The sequence below is a fragment of the Myxine glutinosa genome, chromosome 9 (genome assembly GCF_964187855.1).
Source record: "Myxine glutinosa chromosome 9, kmMyxGlut1.1, whole genome shotgun sequence".
Classification (NCBI taxonomy): domain Eukaryota; kingdom Metazoa; phylum Chordata; class Myxini; order Myxiniformes; family Myxinidae; genus Myxine; species Myxine glutinosa.
The window spans coordinates 61,730,175-61,751,981 of record NC_136269.1 but is presented as its reverse complement, the minus strand read 5'-3'; positions in this window follow the sequence as shown (position 1 = coordinate 61,751,981).

Below are 21,807 nucleotides of genomic sequence, written 5' to 3'. Positions count from 1 at the left end.
CCGCCCCTCAACCTTCGCGAACCTCCTCGATCGCTCTTCCTCCACCCTCTCAAACCAAACCCCTCGTGCTTGGTTGGTTGTTCGGGGCTGGCTCACTCCTCCCCTCTATGACGAGGTGGAGACACGCCCTTCTTCTCCGAGCCTACCTCGTGGCGAATGGAGTCACGGAGGGAACAGTTGGCAATTGCGGTTTTTGGGAATGGGAATGAAAGGGGATCTATCTATTTCACTTGGTGCAATGGAGTGTCATTTTAATGGAAGACAAAGCCTTAACCTCATACACAGAATAAGGAAATAAACTATTGAACAAGGGTATTATAGTGTCCTTCAATGTATGCTTTATGGAATTAACTACCGGAACGCCCTTTGACCTTTATACAACAGACTGGAGCAAGGAGGGCTCAGAATAAAGCAATAATTCATAACAATTTACAATACAATACAATACAATCAAAAAAATACAATCCTCATATCCGCAACAATATATATATATATATATATTATATATATACAGACTTGGCATTTAATATGGAATATATTTTTTTTCTTGACTTGGGTTTACTTTCTTAACTCAGTATATCAATCTGGTGAGTTTCTTTTACACATTGGTGATTTATTTGTTAAAAGAACCATGTCACTGATTGTCTGTCGCAGCAAGAAGTCAACAACAGGATTATATCACAGGTGGCGTGGCAAAATGTACGGACAGGTGCATTTGATGATTGGCTTCACAGTCGGGTATACAAGGGTTGTTGCGCTCTGTATTAGTGGAAAACAACTGCTGCACGTCTCCAAAAGTCATTGCCGCTTCCTCTGGAGATGGTCCGTCAACTCGACAATGCTGTTTGTCATGGAGTGGTGGCTTTACGAAATTACAGCATGAAACAGCGTGCTATTGCTCGGCAGTATGAAATCACTCAAGGTCAGGTGTCAAAGATCCTGAAACTAAATGCTCAGAGGGGTGTCCCTACTCCAATACCGAGGCCAGGACGTCCCCGCAGAACCACAAGGAGGGATGATCGCTAGCTGCACCGGTTAGTCCGCAATGGCCGTACCAAGTCAGCTAATCGGCTTAGGGCTGAGTGGCAGCAACTGACAAATGTGCCTGTATCCAGAAGGCTAGTCAACCAATGACTGGTTCAAGCAGGCTATCGTGCCAGGTGTCCCCTGAGAAAGCCACCCCTGACCAGACAACTCTGCCAGCGCCGATTGCAGTGGGCCAGAGAGCACCGTCAATGGCAGCCAGGACACTGGAATCACGTGATCTTCAGTGACGAGTCTAGATTTCTGGTCTATCGTCAAGATGGCTGCGTCCGAGTGCGCAGGCAAGTGCATGAAGCCTACAACAAAGATTGTATAGTGCCAAGAGTCCAAGCTGGAGGTGGTGGGGTGACCGTTTGGGCTGCTTTTCATGCAGGGGCAAAACTGACCTGGTTGTTCTGAATGGAAACTGAACCAGTTCAAGTACAGGGCCATTCTGGAAGAAACATTGCTTCCATTTGCTCGTGCAGCCTTTCGAGGAAACTTTGTCTTCCAAGATGACAATGCACGGCCTCATCGTGCTCGCATGATCCAACACTTTCTTGCTGACCATGGTGTCGAGCATATGGAGTGGCCTGCCATGTCCCCAGATATGAATCCGATAGAGAACTTGTGGGCAGAATTAACGTGTCAAATCGACCACTTGGACCAGCAGCCTCCCTCTGTGCGTGAATTGCAGCAGGCTATTGTCACTGCATGGCAAGCGATTCCTGTCCAAACCTTGGCAAATCTCGTGAACAGCATGCCTCAACGTGTACGTGCTCTCCTGAATGCTCGTGGGGGTTACATGAAGTACTGAACTGTAATTTTACTGTCTGTAATCCCAGTCATAATTTAACTTTTGTTTTTGTTTAAAAAAAATTTGGCTAATGTGCAAAACAAAGAGATACTTCTGGAAAACGTACAGAAGTTTAACACAGTACTGTCCATGAATTGAGTTCGATATCAGTTTACATCCCTTTCAAGGATCAATTTATTTGTTTCGAAATGTCAAATGTGGTTTTTGTTTATTTTAAAGGTCACATTAACAAAATCTAGAATAATTTCAACATAATTCCAATGAACTTTTGGTTCTAAGACATCTTGAAAAGTAAGTTCACCCCCACAAAAACAATATTCCATATTAAATGCCAAGTCTGTATATATATATTGTAACGATTTTGAGAAGTGTAACGGGTTTTGGGAAGTGTAACGGGTTTTGAGGAGTGTAACAATTTTGGAGGAAGGGTAACGGATGTGAAGAGTATGGTTTTGGTATGGTAACATCCTGGTAATGTAAATAATGGTCGCAGCCGTCCTCCTAATTAATTTCATAGAACATACACGCAGGTCACGATATATCTTTTAAATAGTGTATTTCCTTATTCCATGTAGGCTAAGTATGTGTTTTCCACTAGATTGACTTTGCATTGTATCAAACAAAATAAGCGTAGGCCCTTCCAATTTCCCCAAAACCTCCCTTCCATTTGCCTTCCGCATTTTGGTCGGTTTTTCTCTTCAACCACCATTGGCCACGAGGTAAGGTTGGAGAAGAAAGGCGTGTCTCCACCTCGTCAGAAGAGGGCAGGAGTGAACCGGCCCTAACAGCCAATCAACACCGCGGTGAGTGACCCGGTAGGCGTGCCCTCGGAGCCGGCGGCTTAATTCCGCCGGAGGTGATAAAAGCGACTGCAGGGGACTGCTTTACGAGTGGAGATGAGAGATGACTGGAGAGGAGCAACGAGGCTGCACCAAGGAGAGGGCTTGAGAGATACGCTGGGGGATGACCTGGAAGAGGAGCGCAATCCACCGCAAGCCCTACCTACCTGCCTGCATGCAATATCCCCTGTCGTTGGAGAGACGCGCTGAACGGAGGGAGACGGCTCCACCCCAGGAAGAGGAGCAGGTGTGCCGAGCCAGCGCGTGACGGCCGCGGATACGCGACGGAGGTTTTCCCGCCAAAACCGCGAGGGGTTGAAAGCTGCTGCCTCCGACTTTGCCTTCCTCTCAAGCAATCAACCTCGACTCCTCGAGCCATTACCTGCCTGCAATATCCACCGTGTGAGTGTGAACGTCCTGTCCTACTCGTTTGTCTTGGGGATTAAGTAAATGAAATAGAATAAGTTAACAATGCACTGTGTGACTGCTCTTTTCCATCTATTGCTGTAAATAATATTGGTCGCTCTAAAATATTGCTTGTGTGTGTATAATAAATCTGTTCTTCCTCCAAACTCTGTCTTTCTTCTCTCTTCTTCTCTTTCGGTCGCTTTAGAGGTTTCCCAATTGAATATCTGTAGCGCGATTAGTCAACGTTCGGTTGGAATCGGGTTCTAATCGGGGAGTAACTGTTCGGACGCGGTTAAATACACCACCGCTCGGTAAAATAACATCCAAAAACCGTGTCCGTAACAATTGGTGTCGAGGAGTCGGATTCGGACCCGGGACTAAATTTGTTAGGCCCAAATTTAAAAAAAAAAAAAATCTTGGTCAAAATTACGAGCTGCCAAAATTGTGTTGTTTTATAAAACCCGAATTTTGAGATCGCGCCATGGACAATCAAGGCGATCGGATGTCGGTGGGGGAGATAGACGGGTTAGGGGTAACCCAGGAACCAGGGGAAATGTATGTGGAAGAAAGGGAGGAGGAGAGCAATGAGGAGGCGGTTGAGGGAGTAGCAGGCGTGCAAAATGGCGTCCTCGCGCACGTGGGTGTAGCGGCACCAAATTTTGCCACGCCCGCGACAGTAGCAGCGCCGCCGTTGGATTCGGACCTTTTGTTGCTACAAATCGGTGCCCTTATGGACAAAATGAGGGACGAAGCAAGGGCTGATAGTGCGAAAATGGAAAGCAGAATGATGGGGGTAATGAGGGACGAAGCGAGGGGTACCGGTAAGGAGTTAGACAAGAAATTTGAGGGGTTAGACAATAATTTTAAGGAGTTAGACAAGAAATTTGAGGGATTAGACAATGGGATAGAAGGGGTGAAAAATGGGTTAATGGGGGTAGAAAACAGAATGGCCGCTCAAGAGAATCAGTTAGAGGGGGTGAAAAATGGGTTAATGGGGTTAGAAAATAGGATGGAGGACAAATTGCGGGAAATGGGGGAACAATCCGCCCGGGAAATCGAACAGATGGGGAACCAGATGGAGGAAATACGAAGAGGGATGAGTGAGGAGGTCTCGGGGCTACGCGAGGAGGTAAAGCGAGGCGAAAAGCGTATCGAGAAAGAGGTGAGAAATAATACGGTAAAGTTACAGGGGGGAATAGAAGATCTGACGAAAGGAGTAGAACAGCTGACGGTGGGACAAAAAGAACTAGCGGACCAAGTGGAAAAGAACACTGCAATCATCGGGGGTTTAAAAGCGACACAAAAGGACATTAAAAATGAATTAATAGCGACACAAAAGGAATGTCAAATGGTACATGAGGGATTGACGAAGAGGTTGGAAGAGGTGACAGAAGTAATGGAGACGAAGGACCGGGAGGTAAGGACGCACATAGAAACGGTTAAAGTAGCAATGGAGGAAGAAATCGAGGGGGCGCACCGGGAGCTGAAAGAGGTAAAGGAAAAATTAGAGGAGGTGGAAGAAGGGGTGAGTGAAATTAAGAAGAGACGGAGGGAAGCTAAGAGGGAGATAAAGGAGGAAGTCATGGAATATGTACAAGGTCTGTGTTCAAATCATGATGCGGTGCTCACTAACCAAATAAAAAGTTTGCAGGCGGCAGAGGAGGTGCGACGAGGTACGGAGGTGAGTGGCAATGTACATGATGTGAGGGGAGATTCAGTCGGCTTGGGGGGTGGTGTAGACCCGGGTGTTCGTGAGGGACCAATGGTAAGATGTATGACTGGTCCGGAGTGTATGGACAGAAGAGGTGTGCAAGGAGGTTTGGCTATGGGAAGTGAGGGGGGTGCTGGTGAGCAAGGCTGTGGGGGTATGGCGTGGGTAGCGGGTTGCGGAGGGGCGACCCAGGCATCGACACCGGGAGGGGTAGTGTTTGGAGGGACGGGGGATGCGCGGGAGCCCCCCGGGAATAGCGTACTGTGGGAGCCCGAACGGGTTGGTCCCGCGTTGATCCCGCAAGGAGTGACGCGCGGGGTCCGACCTTCGGGCGCCCACAAGGTCCCACTCGCGCCGTATGACGGCAAGAGTGATTTGAGGGCGTACCTGGCGCAGTTTGAGTATGTGTGTAAAGGCAACGGTTGGAATCCGGACGAAGGTGGAGTACACCTGGTGGGGGCACTGCGCGGTGCGGCGGCGGAGGTGCTGACAGCTTTACCACCGGGTGCTCTCACCCTGCCAGCTCTCCGTGCGGCTTTAATTAACCGTTTCGGTATCGAGCAGCAAAGCGAGCTTGTTAAAGCTCAACTTGCGCAGCGTAAACGCAAGCCCCAGGAGACCATCGGGGAACTTGCTCACGATATTCGCCGCGCAGTAGGGATTGCACACGCAGACATGGCAGCGAGTTCCCAGGAAAGCCTGGCGCTGGATCATTTTATTCAGGCCCTTCCGGATCTGGAGCTCCGACAACAGCTCGCCATGTGGCGCCCGCAGACCATGAGTCAGGCGGCCGACGCTGCAGCCCGTTGGGAAGCAGCGAGGCCCCTGGCCCGGGGAGGCGAGCGCCATGCAGTGGCGGTGCGTCAGATGGGGCCCGTGGTGGGGGGCGGCCCCCCAAGGGGGCCCGCCCCCGACGGGGGCCCTGATCTGGAAAGCATGGTCCAGAGGTTAGTGGATCGGCGCCTGGCGGGACCTGGACCATGGCAGGCGGCCCCAGCGGTGGCACCCGGTAGTCCCCGACAGAGTACCCCAATTCGGACATACAGGGGGGGGAATTTGGAATACCGGAGGCAAGCACCTTACCAGGTGAGGTGCTATAACTGTGCTCGGATGGGTCACCGTGCGTGGGAGTGTCGAGCTCCGCGCCGGGACGTTTCCCGCCAACCGATGCCCTCAACTCCGCCCAGTATCGATCGGCCTAGCCGACCACAGACACCCCCCCGCCAGGGCCCGGGAAACTAGAACGTGCCGGGCATGCAGGGCGGTGTTCGGCAGTAGGGGATGGAGAGAAGCCCTCGTTGACGCGACAGGTCATTCATTGTGGCCAAATTGGGACGGGTAGTTTGACAATTCGGTGCAAAATTGCCGGCGTGGGGGTAGACGCCGTGGTGGACACGGGAGCCAGCGCCACGATCATCAGCCCCGTGGTCCTTAATTCGAGTGCAGACGGCTGGGGTAAAATCCAGCGTCTGGAAAATCATAGTTTGCAGTTGGCTACCGGGGCAACGGCTCCGATCATAGGGCGTGGTTTTGTGACCCTCAAGTTGGGATCGGTAAAGCAAGAGATAGAGGTTTGGGTGGCGGAGGTGTGCGACCCATGCTTAATAGGGTTGGATTTGTTGACTGCCAGCGGTTGTAAAATCGACTTGAGTCGGGGGATCCTGCGATGGGGAGTGGAAGAGCTACCATTGGAGGGGGTGAGCACGGCCGAGAGGGTGGAGCTGGAGGCTCCTGAGGCCGTGACCATCCCTCCGGGGGCCGAGGCCGTAGTGCCGGCCCGATGGTCAGCTCGCCCGACATGGCAGGAATCCTGCGGCCTGGTCGAACCGGTGGCAGCGCTATCCGTACCTGGTTTAATCGTGGGCCGTACCCTTGTAAAAACGGACGGGCCGGTGGTGGCCGTCCGAGTAATTAATATTAGCACAGAACCACGCACTATAGTGAGGGGCACGAAGGTAGCTGGCTGCACCCCAGTTAGAGAAGTCGCGTCAGTGAGGGGCGAGAACGTCCAGCCGAGCCGGCCCCAGGGGGAGCCTTCAATAAGTTCTAGGAATTGGCCCGATCCCATTTGCGAGATGGTAAATCGTAGTAGCGTAGAGTTGGGAGGTACCCAGAGGGAGGCCTTACACAAACTGGTTGGGTCCCATTTGGACCTCTTCTCCCTGTCCACCGAGGATATTGGACGTACGGGCCTGGTGAAACATCAGATCCACACCGGTGAGGCCCGGCCTATTCGTCAGGCCGCCCGACGGCTCCCTTGGAGCAAGAGGGCGGAAGCTGACGAGCAGGTTGAAAAAATGCTCGACGCAGGCGTGATCGAGCCCTCGGGAAGTCCTTGGATGTCACCTGTTGTGCTGGTCAAAAAGAAGGATGGGACCACGCGGTTCTGCGTGGACTATCGCCAGCTAAACAACGTGACACTCAAGGACTCATATCCCCTGCCAAGGATTGATGACACCCTCGATGCCGTTGCAGGCTCAAATTGGTTCACAACTTTGGACCTCAAGAGTGGGTATTGGCAGGTGGAGATGGATAGGGCAGGGAAGGAGAAAACGGCATTTTCCACAGGTAAGGGACTGTACCAGTTTACTGTGATGCCGTTTGGTTTGTGTAACGCCCCCGCCACCTTTGAAAGATTGATGGAGCATGTACTAGGCGGCATGCCATGGCAATCATGCCTGGTGTACCTGGATGACGTCCTGGTACATGCCCAAACGTTCCCCCAGGCAGTAGCGAATTTGGACCAGGTGTTCGGGTGCCTCAGACAGGCAGGGTTGAAGCTGAACCCGAGTAAGTGCACTTTGTTTGCAAGAGAGGTGGCCTATCTAGGTCACGTGATCGGCCGCGAGGGGGTAAAAACGGACCCAGACAAAATTAAAGCGGTAGAGGAGTGGCCCGCACCATGTACCATCAAAGAGGTGCGGGGATTTTTGGGACTCTGCTCCTACTACCGGCGCTTTGTGGCGAAATTTGCGGAGTTGGCCCGTCCCCTCCACCGGCTTACGGAGAAGGGGACGCGATTTAATTGGACACCGGAGTGCCACGAGGCCTTCCAGAAATTGAAGGGGTGTCTAACATCCGCACCCCTTCTAGCTTACCCCACTAGTAACGGGGCATTTACCCTGGACACGGATGCGAGCCAGGAAGGATTGGGCGCAGTTTTGTCCCAGACACAGGAGGGCGTGGAGAGAGTGATTGGTTACTATAGTCGGGCCTTAAGTAGGCCCGAGCGAAATTATTGCGTCACTCGCAAAGAGTTATTGGCCATGCTGGCTGCCATGAACCATTTCCACCCGTACCTGTACGGGCGGAAATTTTTGGTTAGAACTGACCATTCCTCCTTGCAATGGCTCCTTCGGTTCAAGGAACCGGAGGGCCAAATTGCAAGGTGGTTGGAAAAGTTGCAGCAGTACGATTTTGATGTGGCCCATAGGGCCGGGAAGGCCCATGGTAATGCGGACGCACTCTCTCGGCGTCCTTGTCTGGGGGAAAACTGTAAATTTTGTGCGAGACACGAGGAGAGGGAGCAATTGGGCGATTCCGCCCCGATTCTCGTCGTCCGGGCAACCCGGGTGAGAGGGCCAATTTTGCCACTAACCGCGGACGAGGAATTTGGAGAGTTGGCTTGGAGCACGGCCCAGCAGGAGGATCCTGTTCTGGGGCCGGTGTTCCAATGGGTCAAATTGGGGCAAAGGCCAAAGGGGGAAGAGGTCACCCCCCTCGGGGCGCAAACAAAGGCATATTGGGCTCAGTGGCAGACCCTGGAGTTGAAAGGCAACATCTTATATCGCAAGTGGGTGGAGGTTCCCTCTGATAGAACTTCCTGGCTGGTGATAGTCCCTGACAAATTCAAGAACGTCATATTGCAACAGGTGCATGGTACCCGCTCCGGCGGCCATTTGGGCAGGACAAAGACAATATCTCGGGTCCGCCGGAGGTTCTATTGGGTGAATATGGGGCGTGACATACAGGACTGGTGTCGGAGATGCGACGCCTGTTCTGCCAAAAAGGGACCAGCACGGAGGATGAGGGCCCCCCTTCAATTACATCAGGTGGGGGCCCCCCTTGAGCGGGTGGCTATGGATATTCTAGGACCGCTGCCCCGCACCCGCCAAGGTAATAAGTATATCCTCGTTGTAATGGACTATTTCACCAAGTGGCCGGAGGCCTATGCCCTCCCCAACCAAGAAGCAGGGGTGGTAGCACAGGCCTTCGTAGAAGGATTTGTATGTCGGCACGGGATTCCACAGGAGCTGCACACCGATCAGGGTCGAAATTTTGAAAGCCAATTGCTAAAAGATGTGTGCAGACTCCTGTCAATTCGGAAAACCAGGACCACGCCCTTGCGGCCACAATCTGACGGGATGGTGGAAAGGTTCAATCGAACATTGATCCAACAACTGGCATTGTTCACCACCACCCGTCAGGATGACTGGGACGAACATCTCCCGTACCTGTTGATGGCCTACCGAACTAGCCAGCACGGGGCCACCGCATGCAGTCCAGCGTTGCTTATGTATGGGCGGGAGTTACGGGCTCCCGCCGACTTGCTATGCGGTCCCGTGCCAGACACCACGGATACACCGCCGAGGGAGGGGTACGCACGTCACCTGGAGGAAGGCATGGAGCGGGTCCATGCCTTCGCCCGCCGCCAGCTCCATCTGGCGGGGGCCAAGATGAAGCGCAGGTACGACGACCGGAGCCAGGGGAGTCAATACGCTCCGGGGATGAAGATTTGGTTCTTTAATCCCCGGAGGCGGAAGGGAAGGTGCCCAAAACTCACCTCCCCCTGGCAAGGCCCAGGAGTCGTCCTGTCGCAAATCTGTGACGTGGTCATTAAGATCAAAATGGGGCCACGGACCCCCCCTCGGATCGTCCATGCCGACCGGATAAGACCTTATGCCGGCGAGCAGGCGCCCTCATGGATCGCCTCGGCTCTAGATGCCGAGGCAGGACCCAGTACCTCTTGCGACGGGGGCTCGTAGCGTCAGAGGACTGGGGGGATGGTAGTAGGAGATGCCCCGCTGTGGGGGGGATGGCAACTCTGTCATCCCTCACCAGTGGGGCAAAGGAGCAATAGTTTATGGGGTGTATGGCAGTGAAAACTAGCCCGGGTGGGTTAGGTTATATTGTAGGGATCTAGAAGAGATTGACATTAGGTAACGTTAAGGTTAGTTAGTGACTGATACCTGTAGTGGGGACGCAGGTAGATTAGTGTGGATGATAATGACGTGGGAGCGCAATAGTTTAAAGGGACGACTGGGAAGCGCAAGTTTCAGAAGGGAGTAGTTAGCTGAGATGATGCCGTGTGTGTGAGGATTGAACAGGTGAGAATTGGACAGGTGTGATTGCACAGGTGTGCAACTGAACAGGTGTGTGGAGCAGTGTATGAGGGAGTAGTGGTGATTGTGTGTTGTGTTGACCAACTGGTCCAGGAAGAGGAGGAGGGTGCAGGTGGCACCAGGTAGGATTGCACAGGTGTGCAACAACAGGTGTATGTGGTTGTATGGAATAAATGGTAAGGAGTAGTGGAATGGATGGTAGTGGAGTGAGAATGGTGGAAATTGTGGAGTGGAGTGGATGGTGCAAAGGTGTGAATGGGGGAAGAGTGGACCCCCATCACGGATACCCGGGGCGGGTAGTGTAAGTGTTAGGTAGAAGGGTACAGGTAAATTGTGGTTGGATATTGGCATCTGTGGTGCGGGTGACAGAATGGTATGTGGATGGGTGCGTTGGTGTTGTGGAAATGGCTGGGCGTGTAGCCTGTTAGTGTGTGTAGTTGGTTTGGGCACTCCACCACTGTGAGGATGTCGGCCAGGTGAGGCCGCAGGTGGGCTCTGGGAGCCGGTAGTAGTTGTTGTGGATGGGGCCCGAGGATCCGGAGGACGGACCCGGGTAGCCCAGTGCCAGAGGGCACCATGGGGTGACAGAGCCAGGAGAGGGGCTGTCCCCAGTTAGTTAGGTTAGGGTGAGGAGCTAGGTAAGCTCGGGTGGCAACTACAGTGGTGGAGGTGTGCAGGTGGGTAGACCTGTTGGGAGAGGTACACGTCGCAGCCCAGAAATTGTGCTAGAGCACCGGGAGATGAATCGGGGGAGTGAGACCCCAAATTGAGGAGCACCACAGTTTGGTCAATGGGAATTTGGTTTTTAGAACCAATAGAGTAAGTGGCCAATGGATTGGCAGGGAAAGACCCCGGGTAGTGTAAAGTGTGTTAATGTCATTTAGAAAGTAGTTAGGATGAAGGATCTCCTCGCACCATCTGCATCCACTCACCTGGGGTGACAGGTACTCCACACCATGCCATGTTTTGATTATTTTTTATGATGCAAAGGGTTGGATTGTGAGACGCATCATGACGTGGGTGTGACATTGTGCGTAATTCCATCTCTCCCTCCTTATGAGGATTGATGATGAATTGGTGATGGCAAATTTTGAAGTAAAGGGATTGTGGAGACGAATTTGGTATAGGGGAAATATGGGGAAGACGTGACAGTAGTGACGAATTTGTAAATGTGTAGATTTTTGTACATATGGGGTGAGAACAAGGGTAGGGTAGGTGACAGGGGGGTGACGTACGGTAGGGACGAGCTTTCTCACTTCGGCCTCCGTACGCATTTCACCTTGCATTGCCTTATTGATGTGTACCCTTGTGACCTTACCCCTCGCTCAATTGTCTTTCTTTTGTCTCCCACATGACCTGTGCGCCATTGGGTGCCGATGGGAGCGTGCGTGAGGTGGCCATTGTGCGCCCGAGATTCCCAGAACCAGCATGCATTGCGTTGATGTACCACTTTATGGACCGCTGTTCTGCGGCCAAGTACCACTTGATGGACCCCAGGTTCTGGGGCAGGGCACCTCTGTTGGAGACCGGCCATAGTGGCCAGGGAATCTTGCTTGCGGACCTCGGTAAGGTGGCACCTATGCCAAACAGGTGGACCACCCTTAGTTGGCCCCTGAGGCCCTAAATAAAAATGGACACAAGTTGTGCTTTTTATTATTTCCAACTAGGCCGCATGAAGCCTGAAGACGTCGGGAAGAACATCGGCCCAGCAGAGAAAGAGAAGACCACCACCAGTTCTTTTGTTGTGTTTATTATGAACCATGGTGACCGCACCGGATGGTGCTTTTGGGTGCTTTGTGGTGTTTGGGTGGTTTTGGGTGCTTTGGTGGTATTGGTACTGGTGCATCGATGCAATGCGTGCTGTCTCCTCCCTCCCAACAGGAATTTCTTTCTCTTGTTCCCTAAAAAGAAAAAGAAAAAAACACACAGGTCCTGGGTTGCGTTGTAAATAAGAAATCACGTCATTGTAAATAATGCTCCCCCCCCGTAAATGTATAGTTTCAGAATAATTCCGTAATTCGGTTAGCTGTGGGCTTGAGTCTGTTAGACAGGATGCAATGCAATAGGGGGACATACTTATTTGTGTTTTAAAATTGTCACACTCAGGGTCAGGTTAATTGTAGAGGGAATTACACCTACATGTCACACTCAGTTAAGTCTAGTAGGCCCGAGGACGTGCCTGAAGAAAGGAGGGTGCAGTGTAACGATTTTGAGAAGTGTAACGGGTTTTGGGAAGTGTAACGGGTTTTGAGGAGTGTAACAATTTTGGAGGAAGGGTAACGGATGTGAAGAGTATGGTTTTGGTATGGTAACATCCTGGTAATGTAAATAATGGTCGCAGCCGTCCTCCTAATTAATTTCATAGAACATACACGCAGGTCACGATATATCTTTTAAATAGTGTATTTCCTTATTCCATGTAGGCTAAGTATGTGTTTTCCACTAGATTGACTTTGCATTGTATCAAACAAAATAAGCGTAGGCCCTTCCAATTTCCCCAAAACCTCCCTTCCATTTGCCTTCCGCATTTTGGTCGGTTTTTCTCTTCAACCACCATTGGCCACGAGGTAAGGTTGGAGAAGAAAGGCGTGTCTCCACCTCGTCAGAAGAGGGCAGGAGTGAACCGGCCCTAACAGCCAATCAACACCGCGGTGAGTGACCCGGTAGGCGTGCCCTCGGAGCCGGCGGCTTAATTCCGCCGGAGGTGATAAAAGCGACTGCAGGGGACTGCTTTACGAGTGGAGATGAGAGATGACTGGAGAGGAGCAACGAGGCTGCACCAAGGAGAGGGCTTGAGAGATACGCTGGGGGATGACCTGGAAGAGGAGCGCAATCCACCGCAAGCCCTACCTACCTGCCTGCATGCAATATCCCCTGTCGTTGGAGAGACGCGCTGAACGGAGGGAGACGGCTCCACCCCAGGAAGAGGAGCAGGTGTGCCGAGCCAGCGCGTGACGGCCGCGGATACGCGACGGAGGTTTTCCCGCCAAAACCGCGAGGGGTTGAAAGCTGCTGCCTCCGACTTTGCCTTCCTCTCAAGCAATCAACCTCGACTCCTCGAGCCATTACCTGCCTGCAATATCCACCGTGTGAGTGTGAACGTCCTGTCCTACTCGTTTGTCTTGGGGATTAAGTAAATGAAATAGAATAAGTTAACAATGCACTGTGTGACTGCTCTTTTCCATCTATTGCTGTAAATAATATTGGTCGCTCTAAAATATTGCTTGTGTGTGTATAATAAATCTGTTCTTCCTCCAAACTCTGTCTTTCTTCTCTCTTCTTCTCTTTCGGTCGCTTTAGAGGTTTCCCAATTGAATATCTGTAGCGCGATTAGTCAACGTTCGGTTGGAATCGGGTTCTAATCGGGGAGTAACTGTTCGGACGCGGTTAAATACACCACCGCTCGGTAAAATAACATCCAAAAACCGTGTCCGTAACAATATATATATATATATATATATATATATATATATATATATATATTGTTGCGGATATGGTATTTGCATCCATCCATATCCGCTTGTAAATATTCCCCTATTTCCTCAATACTTCCCAACTCTCCCCAATCCCCCATTCCCTCGTCTCATTTGCTGTAAACAGCACTCTGTAGACCCGACCTCCCCCTATTTCCCCCATTAAATGTCGTGCCCAGGTTCACCGCATCTCATGTAAGACAACTATAGGACATCTTGCTAGTTATTCTTAGTCTATGTCAGTTAAGGACTCGTTTCCATTAATTCTGACCCTTCGTTGCACCAGAATGTGATTGTATGGCACCGTTAGGAAGTTTAGGACCTCCCAATACCTCCATGCAGCTCTTCCTCACAGTTCAACAACAACAACAACAACAACAACGAGCGCAGGGAGTGCGCGTCCTCACTCCGGCTTGGTTGGTAGGGGGTGTTGGGAGGGCACCAGGCCTTCCCAACGAGCCGCCATCGAACATGTGCTCGACGGGGTTACCAAATAGGGGCTCCCTGTCAGCTCCTCGTCAAGGGCGGAGCCCGGTAACCCCCGCACCCAATGGAAGCGGCGGACCGGCCCCAGTGGGGCGGAGCCAACCAGCCGAGGGCGTGTCACTCCCCGCTGAGCATGCGCAGGGAGAGGGAGGTGACGTCAGATGCGCGCTGAGCTTGGAGCAAGCAAGACGTCCCCTCCGTGCGCTGTGACACCTCCCTGCATCTTCTGGACCGTGCTTTATCCTGTCCCCGAGCCAAGGTGCACCTTGTGCTATCGACCGACCTGTCCCTTCCTGCCATCAATCCCTGTGTAAGTCTGCCTTGTTCCGTTTGTCTGTGGTCTGTCTGGGATAAGTATTAAGATAAGACTGTATTTAAGTGCCCATCTCTTCTGTGTCTTTACCTCACTGCCTTGTAATCTACCCCTTTTCTCCACCACTGTAATTATACCCTCCTCCGGAGGTCTTGAGAACTGTACCCCTTGCGTCGTTTCCTCTTTCCCAGTCATCGTGTCCTTTCCATCATTGATTTGGCATAGCGCGATTTGGCCAACGTCTGGGTGAATCGGGTGAGTTGGGGAAGAATCGGGGAAACTGTTAGGTCGCGGCAATACCACCGCTCGGTAATAACATCTTTAACCGCGTCCGTAACAATTGGTGTCTGGGAGTGAGATACGGACCCGAAGCGCGCTTAACGCGCTCAAAATTACAAGTCACCGAAATTTGATTTTGTTTTACAAAACCCGAATTTTGAAAGTCGCGCTATGGGAGATCAAGACGGCTGGGTTCCGGTAGAGGAGAGTGAGGCAGGGTCGATCCAGGACCAAATTGAGGGACATGAGGAGAGCGAAGCAGTGAGGGTGGCAGGTTCGCAAAATGGCGTCCTCGCGCACGAGGTTACGGGCGCGCAAAATGGCGCCTCGCACATGGCTACGGCGACCGCGCCCGCGACCGTAGCAGCGCCGCTGGTGGATTTGAACCTTTTTTTTATACAAATGAAGGCCCTTATGGACAAGAATAGCGAAGAAATGGAAAGCAGAATGATGGGGGTAATGGGGAACCGGATGGATGCTCAGAGTGAGCAAATGAGGGCTCAGAGTGAGCAAATGAGGGCTCAGAGTGAGTAAATGAGGGCTGATAGTGAGCGATTGGGGGGCGAAATGGGGGGCAAAATGGGAGAAATGGGGGGCAAAATGGGAGAAATGGGGGAACGGCTAGAAGCTAAATTAGAGGGGTTAGACAATGGGATAGAAGGGGTGAAACATGGGTTAACGGGGGTAGAAAACAGAATGGCCGCTCAAGAGAATCAAATGGAAGGGATGAAAAAGGGGTTAGAGGGGTTAGAAAACAGTATGGAAGGCAAATTGAGGGACATGAGGGACCAAGCGGAAAGGGAAGTTTAAAAAATGGGGCAGCAGATAGAGGGGGTCAGAATGGGGGTAGAAACTAAATTGGATGCTCACAGGGAGGAAATGGAACAGATGAGGGTGGCATCTGGGCAGGAGATGCAAGTGATGGGAGAGGAGATCAGAAGAGGTGTGAGTGAGGAGGTCGGAGGAGTGCGCGAGGAGGTGAGGCACTGTAAGGAGCGCATGGAGAAGGAGGTGAGAAAGGGGACTGTAAAATTGCAAGGTGGTATAGAGGAGTTGACGCTGGGAGTAGAACAGCTGACAGTGGGACAAAAGGAGTTGGGGGCCAGGTAAAGAAGAACACAGCGGTAATAGAGGGTTTAAAATCAACACAGAAGGAGATGAAAAAGGACGTAGGGGTAATTAAAAAAGAGTGTCAGACGGTACATGAGGACCTGGCGAGGAAAATGAACAAGGTGGTAGAGGTGATGGAGGTTAAAGAGCGGGAGGTGCGGGAGCACATAGAAAAAAATAAGGTGGAGTTAGAGGAAGAACTTAAGGGGGTGCACGAGGAGATGAAGGAGGTGAAGCAGAAATTAGAAGAAGTGGAAGAAGGGGTGAGCGAAATTAAGAAGCGACGGAGAGAGGATAAGAAAGAGATAAAAGAGGAAGTAAAAGAATTGGTTCAAAGTCTGTGTTCGGATCGTGATGATGTGCTCATTAACCGGATGAGGGATTCGCAGGTGATGGAGGAGAAGCGAAGAGAAAGAGGACCCGGTGCAAGTGGTGACCAATATGGTCGTGCGTATGATGCGCCAGGTGATTTATTAAGCTTGGGGGTCGAGATGGACCCGGATGTTCGTGAGAGGCCACGAGTGAGGTGTATGGCTGGTCCGGAGTGTATGGAACGAGGGTGCGAGCAAGAGGGTCCGGTGAGGGGAGAGGTGCGAGGTGTGAGTGAGCAAGGTTGTGGTGGTATGGAATGGGTAGCGGGTTGCGGAAGCATGACCCATGCATCGACACCAACAGGGGTAGTTTTTAGAGGGACAGGGGAGGCACGGGAGCCCCTTGGGGGTAATGTACTGTGGGGGCCCGGCCGGTTCGGCCCCGCGCTGACCCCGCAAGGGGCGACGCACGGGGTCTGGCAGGCGGGCAACGACTCGCATACGAGGTGGTCCCACAAGGTCCCACTCGCGCCGTATGACGGCAAGAGTGATCTACGGGCGTACCTGGCGCAGTTTGACTGTGTGTGTAAGGGCAAAGGTTGGGGTGAGGACGAAGGTGGAGTACACCTGGTGGCCGCATTGCGCGGCGCGGTGGCGGAGGTGCTGACGGCATTACCACCGGGTGCTCTCACCCTGCCAGCCCTCCGCGACGCCCTAATTAATCGATTCGGCATTGAACAGCAGAGCGAGCTTGTTAAAGCTCAGCTCGCGCTGCGAAAACGCAAGCCCCAGGAAGCCATCGGGGAACTTGCCCACGACATTCGCCGCGCAGTGGGGATCGCACATGCTAACATGGCAGCGGATTCCCGGGAAAGCCTGGCGCTGGACCATTTTATCCAGGCCCTCCCGGATATTGAGCTCCGGCAACAGCTCGCCATGTGGCGCCCGCAGACTCTGAGCCAGGCGGCTGACGCTGCAGCCCGTTGGGAAGCAGCGAGGCCCCTGGCCTGGGGGAGCGAGCGTCACGCAATGGCGGACCGCCAGGTGGGACCCCCGATGGAGGGAGGACCCCTTAGGGGGCCCGCCCCCGACGTGAGTCCTGACCTGGCGGGCATGGTCCGGAGGCTGGTGGACCAGCACCTGGCGGGACCTGGACCATGGCAGGCGGCCCCGGAGGTGGCCCGCGGTGGACCACGAGCGGGTAATCCAATTCGGACCTTCAGGGGGGGAAATTTGGAATTCCGGAGACAAGCACCTTATCAGGTGAGGTGCTATACTTGCAACCGTCTGGGTCACCTGGCGCGGCACTGTCGAGCCACGTGCCGGGATGATCCCCGGCGGTTGAGGTCCTCAACTCCGCCCAGGGGGGAGTGGGTTAGCCGACCCCAGACACCCCCCCGCCAGACCCTGGGAAACTAGAAGGTGTCGGGCACGTAGGGCGGTGTTCGGCAGAAGAGGATGGAGGAGAGCCCTCATTGACGCGACAGGTCATTTATTGTGGCCAAATTGGAACCGGTAGCCTGACAATCAGATGCAAAATTGCCGGCGTGGGGGTAGACGCCGTAGTGGACACAGGAGCTAGCGCCACGATCATCAGCCCTGTGGTCCTTGATTCGAGCGCAGGTGGCTGGGATAAGATCCAGCGCCTGCAAAATTATAGTTTGCAACTTGCTACCGGGGTAACGGCCCCGATCATAGGGCGTGGTTCTGTGACCCTCAAGTTAGGGTCGGTAAGGAGGGAGATAGATGTTTGGGTGGCGGAGGTGTGCGACCCATGTTTAATAGGGTTGGATTTGTTGACTGCCAGCGGTTGTAAAATCGACTTGTGCCGGGGGATCCTGCAGGTGGGAGTAGAAGAGCTGCCGTTAGGGGGAGTGAGCACGGCCGAGAGAGCGGAGCTGGAGGCTTCCGAGGCCGTGACCATTCCTCCAAGGGCCGAGGCGATAGTGCCGGCCCGATGGGCAGCTCGCCCAACATGGCAGGAATCCTGCGGCCTGGTCGAACCGGTGGCAGCGCAGTCCATACCGGGTTTAATCGTGGGCCGCACCCTTGTAAAAACGGACGGACCGGTAGTGGCCGTCCGAGTAATAAATATAAGTACAGAACCACGCACTATAGTAAGGGGCACGAGGGTAGCTGGCTGCACCCCAGTTGAGGAAGTCGCTACAGTGAGGGGCGAGAACGTCCAGCCGAGCCGGCCCCAGGGGGAGCCTTCAATAAGAAGTAGGAATTGGCCCGATCCCATTTGCGAGATGGTAAATCGTAGTAGCGTAGAGTTGGGAGGTACCCAGAGGGAGGCCTTACACAAACTGGTTGGGTCCCATTTGGACCTCTTCTCCCTGTCCACCGAGGATATTGGACGTACGGGCCTGGTGAAACATCAGATCCACACCGGTGAGGCCCGGCCTATTCGTCAGGCCGCCCGACGGCTCCCTTGGAGCAAGAGGGCGGAAGCTGACGAGCAGGTTGAAAAAATGCTCGACGCAGGCGTGATCGAGCCCTCGGGAAGTCCTTGGATGTCACCTGTTGTGCTGGTCAAAAAGAAGGATGGGACCACGCGGTTCTGCGTGGACTATCGCCAGCTAAACAACGTGACACTCAAGGACTCATATCCCCTGCCAAGGATTGATGACACCCTCGATGCCGTTGCGGGCTCAAATTGGTTCTCAACTTTGGACCTCAAGAGTGGGTATTGGCAGGTGGAGATGGATAGGGCAGGGAAGGAGAAAACGGCATTTTCCACAGGTAAGGGACTGTATCAGTTTACTGTGATGCCGTTTGGTTTGTGTAACGCCCCCGCCACCTTTGAAAGATTGATGGAACATGTACTAGGTGGCATGCCATGGCAATCATGCCTGGTGTACCTGGATGACGTCCTAGTACATGCCAAAACATTCCCCCAGGCAGTAGCTAATTTGGACCAGGTGTTTAGGTGCCTCAGACAGGCAGGGTTGAAACTGAGCCCCAGTAAGTGCACCTTGTTTGCCAAGGAGGTGGCCTATTTAGGCCACGTCATCGGTTGCGAGGCGGTAAAAATGGACCCAGACAAAATTAAAGCGGTAGAGGAGTGGCCCGCACCACGTACCATCAAAGAGGTGCGGGGATTTTTGGGACTCTGCTCCTACTACTGGCGCTTCGTGGCGAAATTTGCGGAGTTGGCTCGGCCCCTTCACCGCCTTACGGAGAAGGGGACGAGATTTAATTGGACAAGGGAGTGCCACGAGGCCTTCCAAAATTGAAGGGGTGTCTAACATCCGCACCCCTTCTCGCTTACCCCACTAGCAACGGGGCATTTACCCTGGACACTGATGCGAGCCAGGAAGGATTGGGCGCAGTTTTGTCTCAGACACAGGAGGGCGTGGAGAGAGTGATTGGTTACTATAGTCGGGCCTTAATTAGGCCCGAGCGAAATTATTGTGTCACTCGCAAAGAGTTATTGGCTATGCTGGCTGCCATGAACCATTTCCACCCGTACTTGTACGGGCGGAAATTTTTGGTTAGAACTGACCGTTCCTCCTTGCAATGGCTCCTTCGGTTCAAGGAACCGGAGGGCCAAATTGCAAGGTGGTTGGAAAAGTTGCAGCAGTACGATTTTGATGTGGCCCATAGGGCCGGGAAGGCCCATGGTAATGCGGACGCACTCTCTCGGCGTCCTTGTCTGGGGGAAAACTGCAAATTTTGTGCGAGACACGAGGAGAGGGAACAATTGGGCGATTCGGACCCGATCCTCGTTGTCCGTGCAACCCGGGTGAGAGGGCCAATTTTGCCACTAACCGCAGATGAGGAATTCGGAACTTTGGCTTGGAGCGCGGCCCAGCGGGAGGACCCCGTACTGGGGCCGGTGCACGAATGGGTGAGATTGGGGCAAAGACCTAATGGGGAAGAGGTCACCCCCCTCGGGGCACAGACCAAGGCATATTGGGCTCAGTGGAAAACCCTGGAATTGAAGGATAACATCTTGTATCACAAGTGGGTGGAGGTTCCCTCTGATAAAACTTCCTGGCTGGTGGTAGTCCCAAATAAATTTAAGACCGATATATTGCAACAGGTGCATGGTACCCGCCCCGGCGGCCATTTGGGCAGGACAAAGACGACATCGCAGGTACGCCGGAGGTTTTATTGGGTGAATATGGGGCGCGACATACAGGACTGGTGTCGGAGATGCGACGCCTGTACTGCCAAAAAGGGACCAGCACGGAGGATGAGGGCCCCCCTTCAATTACACCAGGTGGGGGCCCTCCTAGAGTGGGTGGCCATGGATATCCTAGGCCCACTACCCCGCACCCGCCTAGGTAATAAGTACATCCTCGTTGTGATGGACTATTTCACCAAGTGGCCGGAGGCCTACGCCCTCCCCAACCAAGAAGCAGGGGTGGTAGCGCAGGCCTTCGTGGAAGGATTTGTGTGCCGGCATGGGATTCCGCAGGAGTTGCACACCGACCAGGGACGAAATTTTGAGAGCAAATTGCTAAAAGATGTGTGCAGTCTCCTGTCAATTCGGAAAACAAGAACAACGCCTTTAAGACCTCAATCTGACGGGATGGTGGAAAGATTCAACCGAACTTTAATCCAACAACTGGCACTGTTCACCGCCACCCGTCAGGATGACTGGGACGAACATCTCCCTTATTTGCTCATGGCCTACCGAACCAGCCAGCACGGGGCCACCGCATGCAGTCCAGCGTTGCTTATGTATGGGCGGGAGTTACGGGCTCCCGCCGACTTGCTATGCGGTCCCGTGCCAGACACAGTGGTTAACCCGCCGAGGGAGGGGTACGCACGTCACCTAGAGGAAGGCATGGAGCTAGTCCATGCCTTCGCCCGCCGCCAACTCCATCTGGCGGGGGAAAAGATGAAGCGCAGGTACGACCACCGGAGCCAGGGGAGTCAGTACACTCCGGGGATGAAGATTTGGTTCTTCAATCCCCGGAGGAGGAAGGGTAGGTGCCCGAAACTCACCTCTCCCTGGCAAGGCCCGGGGGTCGTCCTGTCGCAAGTCTGTGACGTGGTAGTAAAAATCAAAATGGGGCCACGAGCCCTCCCTCGGATCGTCCACGCCGACCGGATAAGGCCTTACACCGGCGAGCAGGCGCCCCCGTGGATTGCCTCGGCTTTAGATGCCGAGGCGGGACCCAGTACCTCTGAATAAGGGGGGCTTATTAGTGCCAGAGGACTGGGGGATTGATGAGCGATGGGCCCGGTGGGTAAGGGTGGCATCCCTGCCACCCTTCCCATGAAGGGGGGCAAATGCGCTATAGTTTATGGGGTGGCTATGACAACCGAGCCAGGGAGGGCTTGGATAATGTGTAGGGACCTAGAAGATGACCTTAGGTGACGTTAAGGTTTAGTTAGTGACTGGTACCTGTAGTGGGGACGTAGTAGCTTAGTGTTTGATAATGACGTGGGAGTGCAATAGTTTAAAGGGAAGACGGAGGAGCGCGAGTTTTAGAAGGGAGTAGACAGAGCAGATGATGCAGTATGAATGGAAGTGCTGGTGAGCAGCTTCAAATGAGGCATTGGTGAGGCAATGCTCCGAGGTGTGTGTGAGGTACAAGTGAGGAATGAGAGAGCATTGCGGATGAGTGTCATGGTGAGTAGTGAGTGTTGTGGATCAGCGCGAATGCGCTTGGGGGAGAGAAGGGTGCAGGCGGCACCAAGTATGAGAGCACAGGTGTGCAAGTACAGGTGTGTGGAA